This window comes from Pristiophorus japonicus, chromosome 2, assembly GCF_044704955.1.
Source record: "Pristiophorus japonicus isolate sPriJap1 chromosome 2, sPriJap1.hap1, whole genome shotgun sequence".
In the NCBI taxonomy this organism is placed as follows: Eukaryota; Metazoa; Chordata; class Chondrichthyes; family Pristiophoridae; genus Pristiophorus; species Pristiophorus japonicus.
Window position 1 is genome coordinate 77,216,013 of NC_091978.1, and position 12,702 is coordinate 77,228,714.

Here is a 12,702-nt window from a genome sequence, read left to right on the forward strand (position 1 = left end):
CAGTGAGGCTGTGGCTGTCTGCAGCGGCAATGCGGCTTCCCTTAAAGGGGAGGGCGCATTGCCGCGGTCGCCATGTTTTTTTTTTGTCGACCGACTGCCATATCGGCCCAACAAATATGCCCCCGGGTTCGGCCGAGCCGCCATTTACAGCCTGGCACCCCCCCTCTTGGGCCGGCTGAAATCCTCCCTATGGCCCTGTGGGCCTAAGTTTTATAATCGTAAAGGCTCTCCCCTTTAAGTGACGGAGAGCCATGGTGACACGGTGCAATGATGACATCATCACGGCTGTCACTCTGCACGGCCCCTAACCTCCGCCCCTCAGTTGCTGTCACCGCCGCGTATCTGCCCCTTAGGGGAAGTCACTGCCCACATTATGATCGAGTTCCGGATCTAAAAGAAAAAAAACAAAGAGCCGAATGTCGCTCAAGAGGTGACCTGAACATCAGCTGCGGTAAAAACCATTGAAACGGGGTGGGGCAATTTCTACCCCATTGTTACACAGCGAGATGTTACGATCTGGAATGCACTGCCTGAAAGGGTGGTGAGAACAGATTCAATAGCAACATTCACAAAAGAACTGGATAAATATTTGAAGGGAATAAATTTACAGGGCTATAGGAAAATTGCAGAGCAGTGGGATTAATTGGATAGCTCTACCAAAGAACTGGCACAGACATGATGGGCTGAATAGCCTCCTTCTGTGCTGTATCATTCTGAGTCTTTGATAACCTTCTCTGATAGGTGTAACCGTTCAGTTCCAGTGACATACATCCTAGTATTTTTGCACCTTCCTCAGTGCTTCGATATCCTTTTTATAATATGGAGACCCGAATTGTTAGAAACATAGAACATAGAAATTTATAACGCAGAAGGAGGCCATTTCGGCCCATCGTGTCCACGCCGGCTGACAAAGAGCCGCACGGCCCGCAGTCAGCAGCCCTGAAAGTTACATATAAACTTATGAACAATGAACAATGGCGGAAAGGTAAAGAGCACACAGCCCAACCAGTCTGCCCCACACAACTGCGACACCCCTTATACTGAAACATTCGACACTCCACCCCAACCGGAGCCCATGGGAGAGGCAAAAACCAGATAAAAACCCAGGCCAATTTGGGGAAAAAAATCTGGGAAAATTCCTCTGCGACCCATCCAGGCAATCGAAACTAGTCCAGGAGATCACCCTGGCCGTATTTGATTCCCTGCAGTATGTACCATCATACCTCTTACAAGAGGTAATCCAGTCTAATCCCAATTACCAGCTCTAGGTCCGTAACCCTGCAGGTTACGGCACCTAAGTGCCCATCCAACCATCTTTTAAATGTGGTGAAGGTTTCTGCATCTACCACTCTTCCAGGTAGTGAGTTCCAGATCCCCACAACCCTCTGCATCAAGAAGCCCACCCTCAAATCCCCTCTGAACCAACCACCTTAATACTATGCTACCTCATAATAGACCCATCTACCAATGGAAATAGGCCCTTGCTATCCACAATATCGAGGCCCCTTAATATTTTGTACACCTCAATGAGGTCTCCTCTCAACCTCCTCTGTTCCAATGAGAACAAACTCAGCCTATCCAATCTGTCCTCATAACTAAGATTCTCCATTCCAGGCAGCATCCTAGTAAATCTCCTCTGCATCCTCTCTAGTGCAATCATGTCCTTCCTATAATACGGTGACCAGAACTGCACGCAGTACTCTAGCTGTGGCCTAACAAAAGTATTATACAATTTAAGCATAACCTCCCTAATCTTATATTCTATGCCTCGTCCAATAAAGGCAAGCATTCCGTATGCCTTCTTAACCACCTTATCCACCTGGCCTGCTACTTTCAAGGATCTGTGGACAAGCACTCTAAGGTCCCTTTGTTCATCTACACTATTAAGTGACCGACCGCTTAATGTGTATACCCTATCCTTATTAGCCCTCCCAAAGTGCATTAACTCACACTTCTCTGAATTAAATTCCATTTGTCACTACTCTGTCCACCTGACCAGTAGATTGATATCCTCCTGCTTGCAAGGTGGCCAAGACTGGGAATTAAACATACAGGGGTATCTGACGATTCAGAAAGATAGGCAAGAAGGGAAAGGAGGTGGGGTAGCTCTGTTAATAAAGGATGATATCAGGGCAGTTGTGAGGGATGATATTGGCTCCAATGAACAAAATGTTGAATCATTGTGGGTGGAGATTACAGATAGTAAGGGGAAAAAGTCACTGGTCGGCGTAGTTTATAGGCCCCCAAATAATAACTTCATGGTGGGGCGGGCAATAATCAATGGAATAATGGAGGCATGTGAAAAAGGAACGGCAGTAGTTATGGGGGATTTTAACCTGCATATCGATTGGTCAAATCAAATCGCAGGGGGTAGCCTGGAGGAGGAATTCATAGAATGCATACGGGATTGTTTCTTACAACAGTATGTAACAGAGCCTACAAGGGAGCAAGCCATTTTGTATCTGATCCTGTGTAACGAGACAGGAAAAATAAACAATCTCCTCGTAAAAGATCCTCTCGGAATGAGTGATCACAAGATGGTTGAATTTGTAATACAGATTGAGGAAGAGGAAGTTGTGTCAGAAACGAGCGTACTATGCTTAAACAAAGGGGACTACAGTGGGATGAGGGCAGAGTTGGCTAAAGTAGACTGGAAACAAGGACTAAACGGTGGCACAATTGAGGAACAGTGGAGGACTTTTAAGGAGCTCTTTCATAATGCGCAACAAAAATATATTCCAGTGAAAAAGAAGGGCGGCAAGAGAAGAGATAACCAGCCGTGGATAACCAAGGAAATAAAGGAAAGTATCAAATCAAAGACCAATGCGTATAAGGTGGCCAAGGTTAGTGGGAAACTAGAGGATTGGGAAAATTTTAAGCAACAGCAAAGAATGACTAAAAAAGCAATAAAGAAAGGGAAGATAGATTACGAAGGTAAACTTGCGCAAAACATAAAAACAGATAGTAAAAGCTTTTACAGATATATAAAACGGAAAAGAGTGACTAAAGTAAATGTTGGTCCCTTAGAAGATGAAAAGGGGGAATTAATAACGGGAAATGTGGAAATGGCTGAGACCTTAAACAATTATTTTGCTTCCGTCTTCACAGTGGAAGACACAAAAACCATGCCAAAAATTGCTGGTCATAGGAATGTGGGAAGGGAGGACCTTGAGATGATCACTATCACTAGGGAGGTAGTGCTGGACAGACTAATGGGACTGAAGGTAGACAAGTCCCCTGGTCCTGATGAAATGCATCCCAGGGTATTAAAAGAGATGGCGGAAGTTATAGCAGATGCATTTGTTATAATCTACCAAAATTCTCTGGACTCTGGGGAGATACCAGCGGATTGGAAAGCAGCTAATGTAACGCCTCTGCTTAAAAAGGGGGCAGGCAAAAGGCAGGTAACTATAGGCCGGTTAGTTTAACATCTGTAGTGGGGAAAATGCTTGAAACTATCATTAAGGAAGAAATAGCGGGACATCTGGATAGGAATAGTGCAATCAAGCAGACGCAGCATGGATTCATGAAAAGGAAATCATGTTTAACTAACTTACTGGAATTCTTTGAGGATATAACGAGCATGGTGGATAGAGGTGTACCGATGGATGTGGTGTATTTAGATTTCCAAAAGGCATTCGATAAGGTGCCACACAAAAGGTTACTGCAGAAGATAAAGGTACGCGGAGTCAGAGGAAATGTATTAGCATGGATAGAGAATTGGCTGGCGAACAGAAAGCAGAGAGTCGGGATAAATGGGTCCTTTTCCGGTTGGAAATCAGTGGTTAGTGGTGTGCCACAGGGATCAGTACTGGGATCACAACTGTTTACAATATACATAGATGACCTAGAAGAGGGGATAGAGTGTAGTGCAACAAAATTTGCAGATGACACTAAGATTAGTGGGAAAGCGGGTTGTGTAGAGGACTCAGAGAGGCTGCAAGGAGATTTGGATAGGTTAAGCGAATGGGCTAAGGTTTGGCAGATGGAATACAATGTCGGAAAGTGTGAGGTCATCCACCTTGGGAAAAAAAACAGTAAAAGGGAATATTATTTGAATGGGGAGAAATTACAACATGCTGTGGTGCAGAGGGACCTGGGGGTCCCAAAAGGTTAGTTTGCAGGTGCAGCAGGTAATCAGGAAGGCAAATGGAATGTTGGCCTTCATTGCGAAAGGGATGGAGTACAAAAGCAGGGAGGTGTTGCTGCAACTGTATAAGGTATTGGTAAGGCCGCACCTGGAGTACTGCGTGCAGTTTTGGTCACCTTACTTAAGGAAGGATATACTAGCTTTGGAAGGGGTACAGAGACGATTCACTAGGCTGATTCGAGAAATGAGGGGGTTACCTTATGATGATAGATTGAGTAGACTGGGTCTTTACTCCTTGGAGTTCAGAAGGATGAGGGGTGATCTTATAGAAACATTTAAAATCATGAAAGGGATAGACAAGATAGAGGCAGAGAGGTTGTTTCCATTGGTGGGGGAGACTAGAACTAGGGGGCACAGCCTCAAAATACGGAGGAGCCAATTTAAAACCGAGTTGAGAAAGAATTTCTTCTCCCAGAGGGTTGTGAATCTGTGGAATTCTCTGCCCAAGGAAGCAGTTGAGGCTAGCTCATTGAATGTTTTCAAGTCAAAGATTGATAGATTTTTAAGCAATAAGGGAATTAAGGGTTACGGGGAGAGGGCGGGTAAGTGGAGCTGAGTCCACGACCAGATCAGCCATGATCTTATTGAATGGCGGAGCAGGCTCGAGGGGCTAGATGGCCTACTCCTGTTCCTAATTCTTATGTTCTTATGTTCTTATGCTGCCCATGACTTTCCTCTTCATTATCAACCACATTGCCAATTTTAGTGTCATATGCAAACTTCTCAATCATACTCTCTGTATTCAAATCTAAAACGTTGATATATACCACAAAAAGCAAGGGACCCAGTACTGAGCCCTGCGGAACTCTACTGGAAACATCCTTCCAGTCACAAAAACATCCATCAATCATTACCCTTTGCTTCCTACCTCCAAGCCAATTTTGGATCCAACTTGCTACTTTGTCCTGGATCCCATGGGTTTTAACTTTCATGACCAGCCTACCATGTGGGACCTTATCAAAAGCTTTGTTAAAGTCCATATATACTACATCGTACACACTACCCTCATCGAACCCCTTGGTTACCTCCTCAAAAAATTCAATCAGGTTAGTCAAACATGATCTTCCCTTAACAAATCCGTGCTGACTGTTCCTAATTAATCCTTGCCTTTCCAAATGTAGATTTATCCTGTCTTTCAGGTTTTTTCCAATAATTTTCCCACCACTGAGGTTAGGCTGATAGGCCTGTAATTACTCGGCCTATCCCTTTCTCCCTTCTTAAACAAGGCTACCACATTAGCAGTCCTCCAATCCTCCGGTAACATGCCCAAATCTAAAGAGGACTGGAAAATGATGGTCAAGGCCTCTGCTATTTCCTCTTTTACTTCGCTCAACAGCCTGGGATGCATTTCATCTGGGCCTGGGGATTTATCTACTTTCAAAGCTGCTAAACCCCTTCATACTTCCTCTCTCACTATGTTTATTTCATCCAGAATATCACACTCCTACTCTGCATTGCCCCTTTCCTTTGTGAAAACAGTTGCAAAGTATTCTTTTAGAACCTTACCAACATCTTCCACCTCCACACAAAGATTACCCTCATGGTCTCTACTACGCCCTATCCTTTCTTTAGTTACCCTTTTACTCTTAATATATTTATAGAACATCTTAGGGTTTTCCTTAATTTTACTAGCCAAGAATTTTTCCCGCTCTCTCTTAGCATTTCTAATATCCTTTTTAATTTTGCCTCTTAACTTTCTATATTCCTCCAGAGGTTCTATAGTAATTAGCCATTGGTATATAACATAAGCTTCCCTTTTTTTCTTTATCCTCCCCTGTAAGTCCCTAAACATCCAGGGGATTCGAGAATTGTTATTCTCACCCTTTTTCTTTAAGGGCACATGTTTGGCCTGAGCTTTCCGGATCTCCTCCTTGAATACCTCCCACTGTTCTGACACTGATTTATGCACAAGTAGCTGTTTCCAGTCCACTGTGGCCAAATCACTCCTTAACTTAGCAAAATTAGCTTTTCCCCAATTTGGTACTTTTATTCCAGACCTATACTTGTCCTTATCCATAACCAGCTTGCATCTGACTGAATTATGGTCACTGGCACCCAAGTGCTCGCCCACTAATACCCCTTCAACCTGCCCAGCTTCATTCCCCAAAACTAAATCCAAAACTGCCCCCTCTAGTGTTGGGCTTCTTACATACTGACTAAAAAAGTTCTCTTGAATGCATTTTAAGAATTCTGCACCCTCTATATTCTTCACACTATATATGTCCCAATCAATATTTGGATGATTAAAATGCCCTACTATTATTACCGTATGTTTTTTGGACCATAGCAATTTGCCTACATAAGGAGAGGTGCACTTATTGGCAAGCCAGTTTTAACTGCAGCTGCCAAAAGAAGAAGGAGAAAGAAGTAAAAGGAACTGTAAAGCCATGGCAGAGCACCCTCAAAGGGAGGGAGACCGGAGATTCTCTGAGGCACTGGTTATGGCAATGGAGAGGAGGCAAGCTGTTCTTTTCTCACAGACTAGAAGGAAGCCCTTGACACACACCTCCCGAAGGATGTGGGAGGAGATAGTCGCCCATGTGACAGCCAGCACTGTGGTGCCAAGGTCGGCCATCCAGTGCTGAAAGAAGTTTAATGACCTCACACGAGTGGTCAAGATGAGTGAAGGCTTCAGCAAATGCACTATGACACCATTTGCACCACAAGCCTCACACACTATTCAATGCACCACACTGCCAAAACTCATCTACCAACAATCTCTACCAATCACCACTCACACCTCACAATCAGAGCTTCACTTCACCCTCACAACTTTACCACTGCAGCAAGACTCACACCCACATCTCACACCTTGCAAATATTGACAGCTATTCAACTATGGCAACGTTTAAAATTCTGACGGGTTTAGACAGGTTAGATGCAGGAAGAATGTTCCCAATGTTGGGGAAGTCCAGAACCAGGGGTCACAGTCTAAGGATAAGGGGTAAGCCATTTAGGACTGAGATGAGGAGAAACTTCTTCACCCAGAGAGTGGTGAACCTGTGGAATTCTCTACCACAGAAAGTTGTTGAGGCCAATTCACTAAATATATTCAAAAAGGAGTTAGATGTAGTCCTTACTACTAGGGGGATCAAGGGGTATGGCGAGAAAGCAGGAATGGGGTACTGAAGTTGCATGTTCAGCCATGAACTCATTGAATGGCGGTGCAGGTTCAAAGGGCCGAATGGCCTACTCCTGCACCTATTTTCTATGTTTCTATATTTGCTCCTCTATCTCCCGCCCACTGTTTGGGGGTCTATAATACACACTCAGCAGTGTGATCGCCCCTTTTTTATTTTTCAATTCGATCCATATGGCCTCATTTGATGATCCCTCTAACATATCATCCCTCCTCACCACTGTAATAGTTTATTTAATTAATACCGCGACCCCCTCCCTTTTTACCCCCCTCTCTGTCTTGTCTAAAACTCCTGTAACATGAAATATTGATCTGCCAAACCTGCCCCTCTTTCAGCCAGTGCTCCCAGCATCAATCCTTGTGGAACACCACTTCCCACCATTTGCCAGTCTGAGTAGCTACCTTTAACCCCTATTCTCTGTTTTGTAGCTAGCTTGCTATCCATTCTGGTACTTGTCCCTTAATTCCATATGTACTGACCTTAGTCATGTGTCTACTATGCATCAGAAAAGCTTACGGATCCAATTTTTCCAAACCTTTTAGAATTTTCAACTCTTCTATCATATCCCTTCTCTGTCTTCTCTTTTCAGTAGAGAACAGCCACAGGGTAGTCAATCTTTCCTTAAACATAATTCCCTTATGTTCTGGGGTCAACTGTGTAGCACTTCTCTGTACTCTCTCCAATTACTGAGGCCCAGAAATTGGATACAGCTACAAAATGGGCAGTGTTAAGGCTGCGCCATCTCAAAATGGTCTAGGTAGCACGCAAAGTTTGTGCTGGCTCCTCATTAACATGACTATAGTCTTTATTTCAGTGCTAAGACTGCTGCTCCTTGGCTTTACGCTCAACAGGTGGACCAATATCAAGGCCAGTCTAATTCTCAGTCATGAATGGCACAGGCTTTATTAAGTAGTTAAAGGAGAGGTGCACTTATTTTCAAGCCAATTGTAACTGCAGCTGCCAAAAGAAGAAGGAGAAGGAAGGAAATGGAACTGTAAAGCCATGGCAGAGCACCATCAAAGGGAGGGAGACCGGAGATTCTCTGAGGCACTGGTTTTGGCAATGGAGAGGAGGCAAGCTGACCTTTTCTCACAGACTAGAAGGAAGCCCTTGACACACATCTCCCAAAGGATGTGGGAGGAGATAGCCAACGATGTGACTGCCAGCACTGTGGTGCCAAGGTCGGCCATCCAGTGCTGAAAGAAGTTTAATCACCTCACACGAGTGGTCAAGGTGAGTGAAGGCTTCAGCAAATGCACTATGACACCATTTGCACCACAAGCCTCACACACTATTCAATGCACCACACTGCCAACACTCACCTACCAACAATCTCTACCAATCACCACTCACACCTCACAATCAGAGCTTCACTTCACCCTCACAACCTTACCACTGCACAAGACTCACACCCACATCTCACACCTTGCAAATATTGACAACTATTCAACTATGGCAGGCACATCACCCAAACACTTCTCTTTCTCTTGCAGGCCAAGGTCGCACATAACCACCGAAATCAGCAGCAGACAGGCGGAGGGCAGGCTGACATCCAGGACCTCAGCCAGCTGGAGGGGCGAGTTCTGGAAACAATTGGGTGGCAGATCGTGGAGGCCATGGCAACTCGAGCACGAGATGGACTGCCAGTAGTAGGAGCAGAAGCCTTTAAATAATAATTAAGGCATTCCACACTTGCAACAACACCCCTTGTTACCTTAGAACCTTGCAAGGAGTTAATAAAGCTACAGGAATTGCAGAAAGTAGCACAGAGCCAGTCAAACTGAACAAACATGTCAGGTGCAAGTGAATGCTGATGATCCTTTTAAATGCTACTGTTGGAGCCTCCTTCCTGCGTGTCAAATCTTGCTCAGCTCGTTGTGCTTAAGGCATGTTGGTAAGTGGAGCGCAGAGTCTAAACTCACAGATCAGGCATCAGGCGAGTGTTGCACACTCACTGACTTCACGCTCTGCTTCATTTCAATGATTTTCGCAATCGCAACTATCAGCAGCACTGCTGACCATCCGAAAATGGCGGCTGCCGCCACCTGGTGGAAGAGCAACAACCGCCAATTTTTCATCCGATTATGATGTTAACGAGTGGCGATAAATAACCCAATTTTTAGGCCTGAATATCCTTTTTAAAATAGGGAGCTCAAAACCCCAGGGGTGAGACTTTCCATTATTGTGCAGATCGCCCAAAAATGGGCGTTATTTCCAGCGTGGTGTTTATTTTGGGTTTTGAGATCGCCAGATTATCGCCCATTTTCAAAACCCCAACTTTCCACTTTATAAAATGGGCGTTAGCAGAACCGATGTGAAATGAGCGTTAGCGGTCATTTTTTTCCCCTTCTGCCATAAAATGTTGCCGCCCATAGTAACGGTCTTTTCCCACATTTCAGGAGGTTGGGGGTCATCAATACATGCACAGAAGAGAGATAGAGAGAGCAGAGAGGAAGTGAAAGCGTGTGTGGGTGTGTTGTCTGGTTCTTTGTGGTTTGTTTGGCAGTTGTGGGAGGTAGTAAAGATTTTTGTGAGGAGTAAGAAGAATTTAGAGCACTATTTAGTTTGGTGACACAGAAATAATGGCAAAAAAAAATTAATTACATGGAAGGCATGGAGGAGGCGATACAGCATGATGTGGAGGGTGAGGAGGCTGATGAGAGCAGTGAAGTTGGAGAGGAGTTTTTGAGTTGGGAGGACGAAAACGAGCTCAGTGATTCTTCGATGAGGCAAATGCTGCCCTCCTGCAGGAGGTGGAGTCACGTTGGAGTCAATTGACCCGGGGTGGGCGTGGGAAGTCCACCCCGAAGGTTTACCAGAAAATTTGGGCCGAGATAGCTGAGGTGGTCTCGTTGGTAACACACGAGATGCGTGAGGGCAATCAGTGCCGCAAGCGCTGGAATGACCTTGTCGGTTCCGGCAGAGTATTACATTTATTTACATTTACTTATATATTAGTATAATTGGAATTGTAAGTGTAATGAGTAAATAAATTCAGATCTGATGTAGTGCAGTTAGACTGGGAATGTTTTACTCAAAGCCTACGTTTACGGTGTACGTGTTGAGGTTAATGATAATAATAATAATAATTATAACATCTGTCGATTATGTGTTGTATCAGTATCTGTGACAGTACCTAGCAATGATCTTATGCAATGATCTTATGCCATGTTGTGCTGTTGTCACCTTTTGTAGAAGAAGCTTTCGAAGAATAGGGCTGAGCAGCTGCGCACAGGTGGAGGCCCACCAGTCCTGTGCGAGCTGACTAACCTTGAGGAGCGGGCACTGACACTAGTGGGGATCCACCCCCGGTTGGCCACGCATGTAGCAGCAGTACCTGATGTGATGCCATGTGAGTAAAGTACACACCATTGCGTGATGTAAAGTCAATAGATGCCACACCCACTCATATCCGAACAATTTATGATAGATGATTGATGAAAGTGTTATCTAATTAATGATGGGCTCATGAAAATTAATGTAATGCAGAATTTGGTTATGTTCATTAAATGTGATGTCTGTGATTATTTTGAAAGCGGTAGTGCTGTTCTCATGCATATGCTGTGTGTAACTATTGAATCACCCTGTGACCCTAGCACCCCCTTCTCCTCTAAGTACCTCATTTATGTTTTGTAGCTCAGCCAACAGCGCAGTCACAGGCAACATTACCGAGGCAAGGTGCGGATCCGGTGGCGGTGTTGGTGGGGGATCGTCATTCTGGTGGTGAGGAGCCCCGAATCTTGCCCTCTCCACTGACGACAGTGAGGATTTTGAGGAGCCTACAGCAACAAGCTCCATCATGTCAACTACACCAATGGCATTTAGTGCTCTTGTGGCCATGTCCTCCTCCACCGTGGAGGTAGCGAGCCCAAACACTTTGCCGCAGAGCACCCCAGTGTCTCCATGCCGGCGCCAACCACGCAGGGGTTGGTTCGACGCAGCAGGACTGCTCCACGAGCGGCAGATCTAAGTGGGGACATGGTTAATTTGTCCAGGAGGAGTGTTGACATAGGTCAGCAGGTCCTCCAGACAACGGGGGGCATATCCCAACAGCTGGCTACAATATACGTGACCATGACAGAGTACGTGCCACGGTTTGCGCTGGCCCTGGAGATGATAACCAAGAACACTGGTGTCACAGTGCTACCAGTGATCCCGGAGCGCGGCACTGAACCCCAAGGTGCCGCACCCCCATTGCCAATGACACATGCGAGTCAGGAGGATGCTCTTGCTTCTGGCTCGGAGGACATTCCTCCTCGGGACCATCCTCTTCAGCATCCAGCCAACCAGCGGATCTGACGTCATCGCCCCCAATGAAGCAGCACCTGAGGAGCACTGTGGCAAGGCGGCTTGGAGTCCGGAGGGGAAGGGGTAGAGGTGGGGAGAAGCGGAGGATGAAAGGAAAGTGAGGTGCATGGCCGCAGGAGTTGTAGTTGTGAGAGTATTTTGATGTTGTTGTTGTTGCTATTGAATAAATGTTGGGAGGTTTCGGGGGGAAGGGGAGACAGGGAGTGGGGTACCTTGCTTTTTTGCATTTGTGCTCTCTGTTTGAAGTCTTGTTGGAAATTTAAAAAATGTAATAGATTATATAAATGTTCTAAATTTGTTGTGGAGTGGGGTGGGGTGTTTTGTACAGTTATCAGTATGATTTTATACACATATCATTATCATTAAAAATTTTTTTAACCTAACATTGTTGCGCATTTTCTCAGATAAGACTGCTTCTCCCTGCAAGTGCGTCGGGTGTAGGTTCTCGTCCTCCTCCTCCTCAGTCTGCCACCTCTTTGATTGGGCACAATATACCTTCTGCCATCTCTAGTCTGCAGCATGTGCGTAGTCATCAAGACAGGCTGAGAAAGTACAGGCCCCATGACAATAACTAGCAGTATTATACCTATTGTTCACAAACAATAAATTTACCGACTAAAACAAATAAAATAAATTAAAATCGTCCATAGTATGATAAGATGTTTGATCAGATGCTCAAATCACCTTAAAGTAACTCCAGATTACATCAAAACTCCTCAGAAGTTGAAGCAGCCTTTTACATGAAAAGTCCTCCGACTTACAACATGGCGTCCATACCGCTAGGTTAAGTTCAGGTGAGAGCAACTTTTTCTCAGCATTTGTTTCGGCAAGCAATATTTTTGGCGATATGTGGGCGAGACATCGAAAGTAACACTCGCCGATATTGTGGGCGTTAGTTTCCATTTTTCTGACATTTACAGCAGAAAAAAATGGGCGGATGGTATTATTAATTCTCGGCGTTAACTAAATGACAAAAGTAACGCTGGGCGATAAGTGAGCGATAAATGGGCATAAGTTTCTATTTTTTTCCTAAATGGGCGATATCTGGCCGTTATACCTCATCTCAGCGTTAAAATGGACATTAAGTGGGCTGTAGCGATGCAA

The 12,702-nt window shown here is 45.0% G+C and overlaps 1 protein-coding gene across 2 annotated transcripts in view; it reads right to left on the bottom strand.

Moving 5' to 3' along the window:
* dnai1.2 (dynein, axonemal, intermediate chain 1, paralog 2) overlaps positions 1-12,702 on the bottom strand; it is a 610,660-nt gene that overhangs the window by 205,584 nt on the left and 392,374 nt on the right. The window lies entirely within an intron of this gene.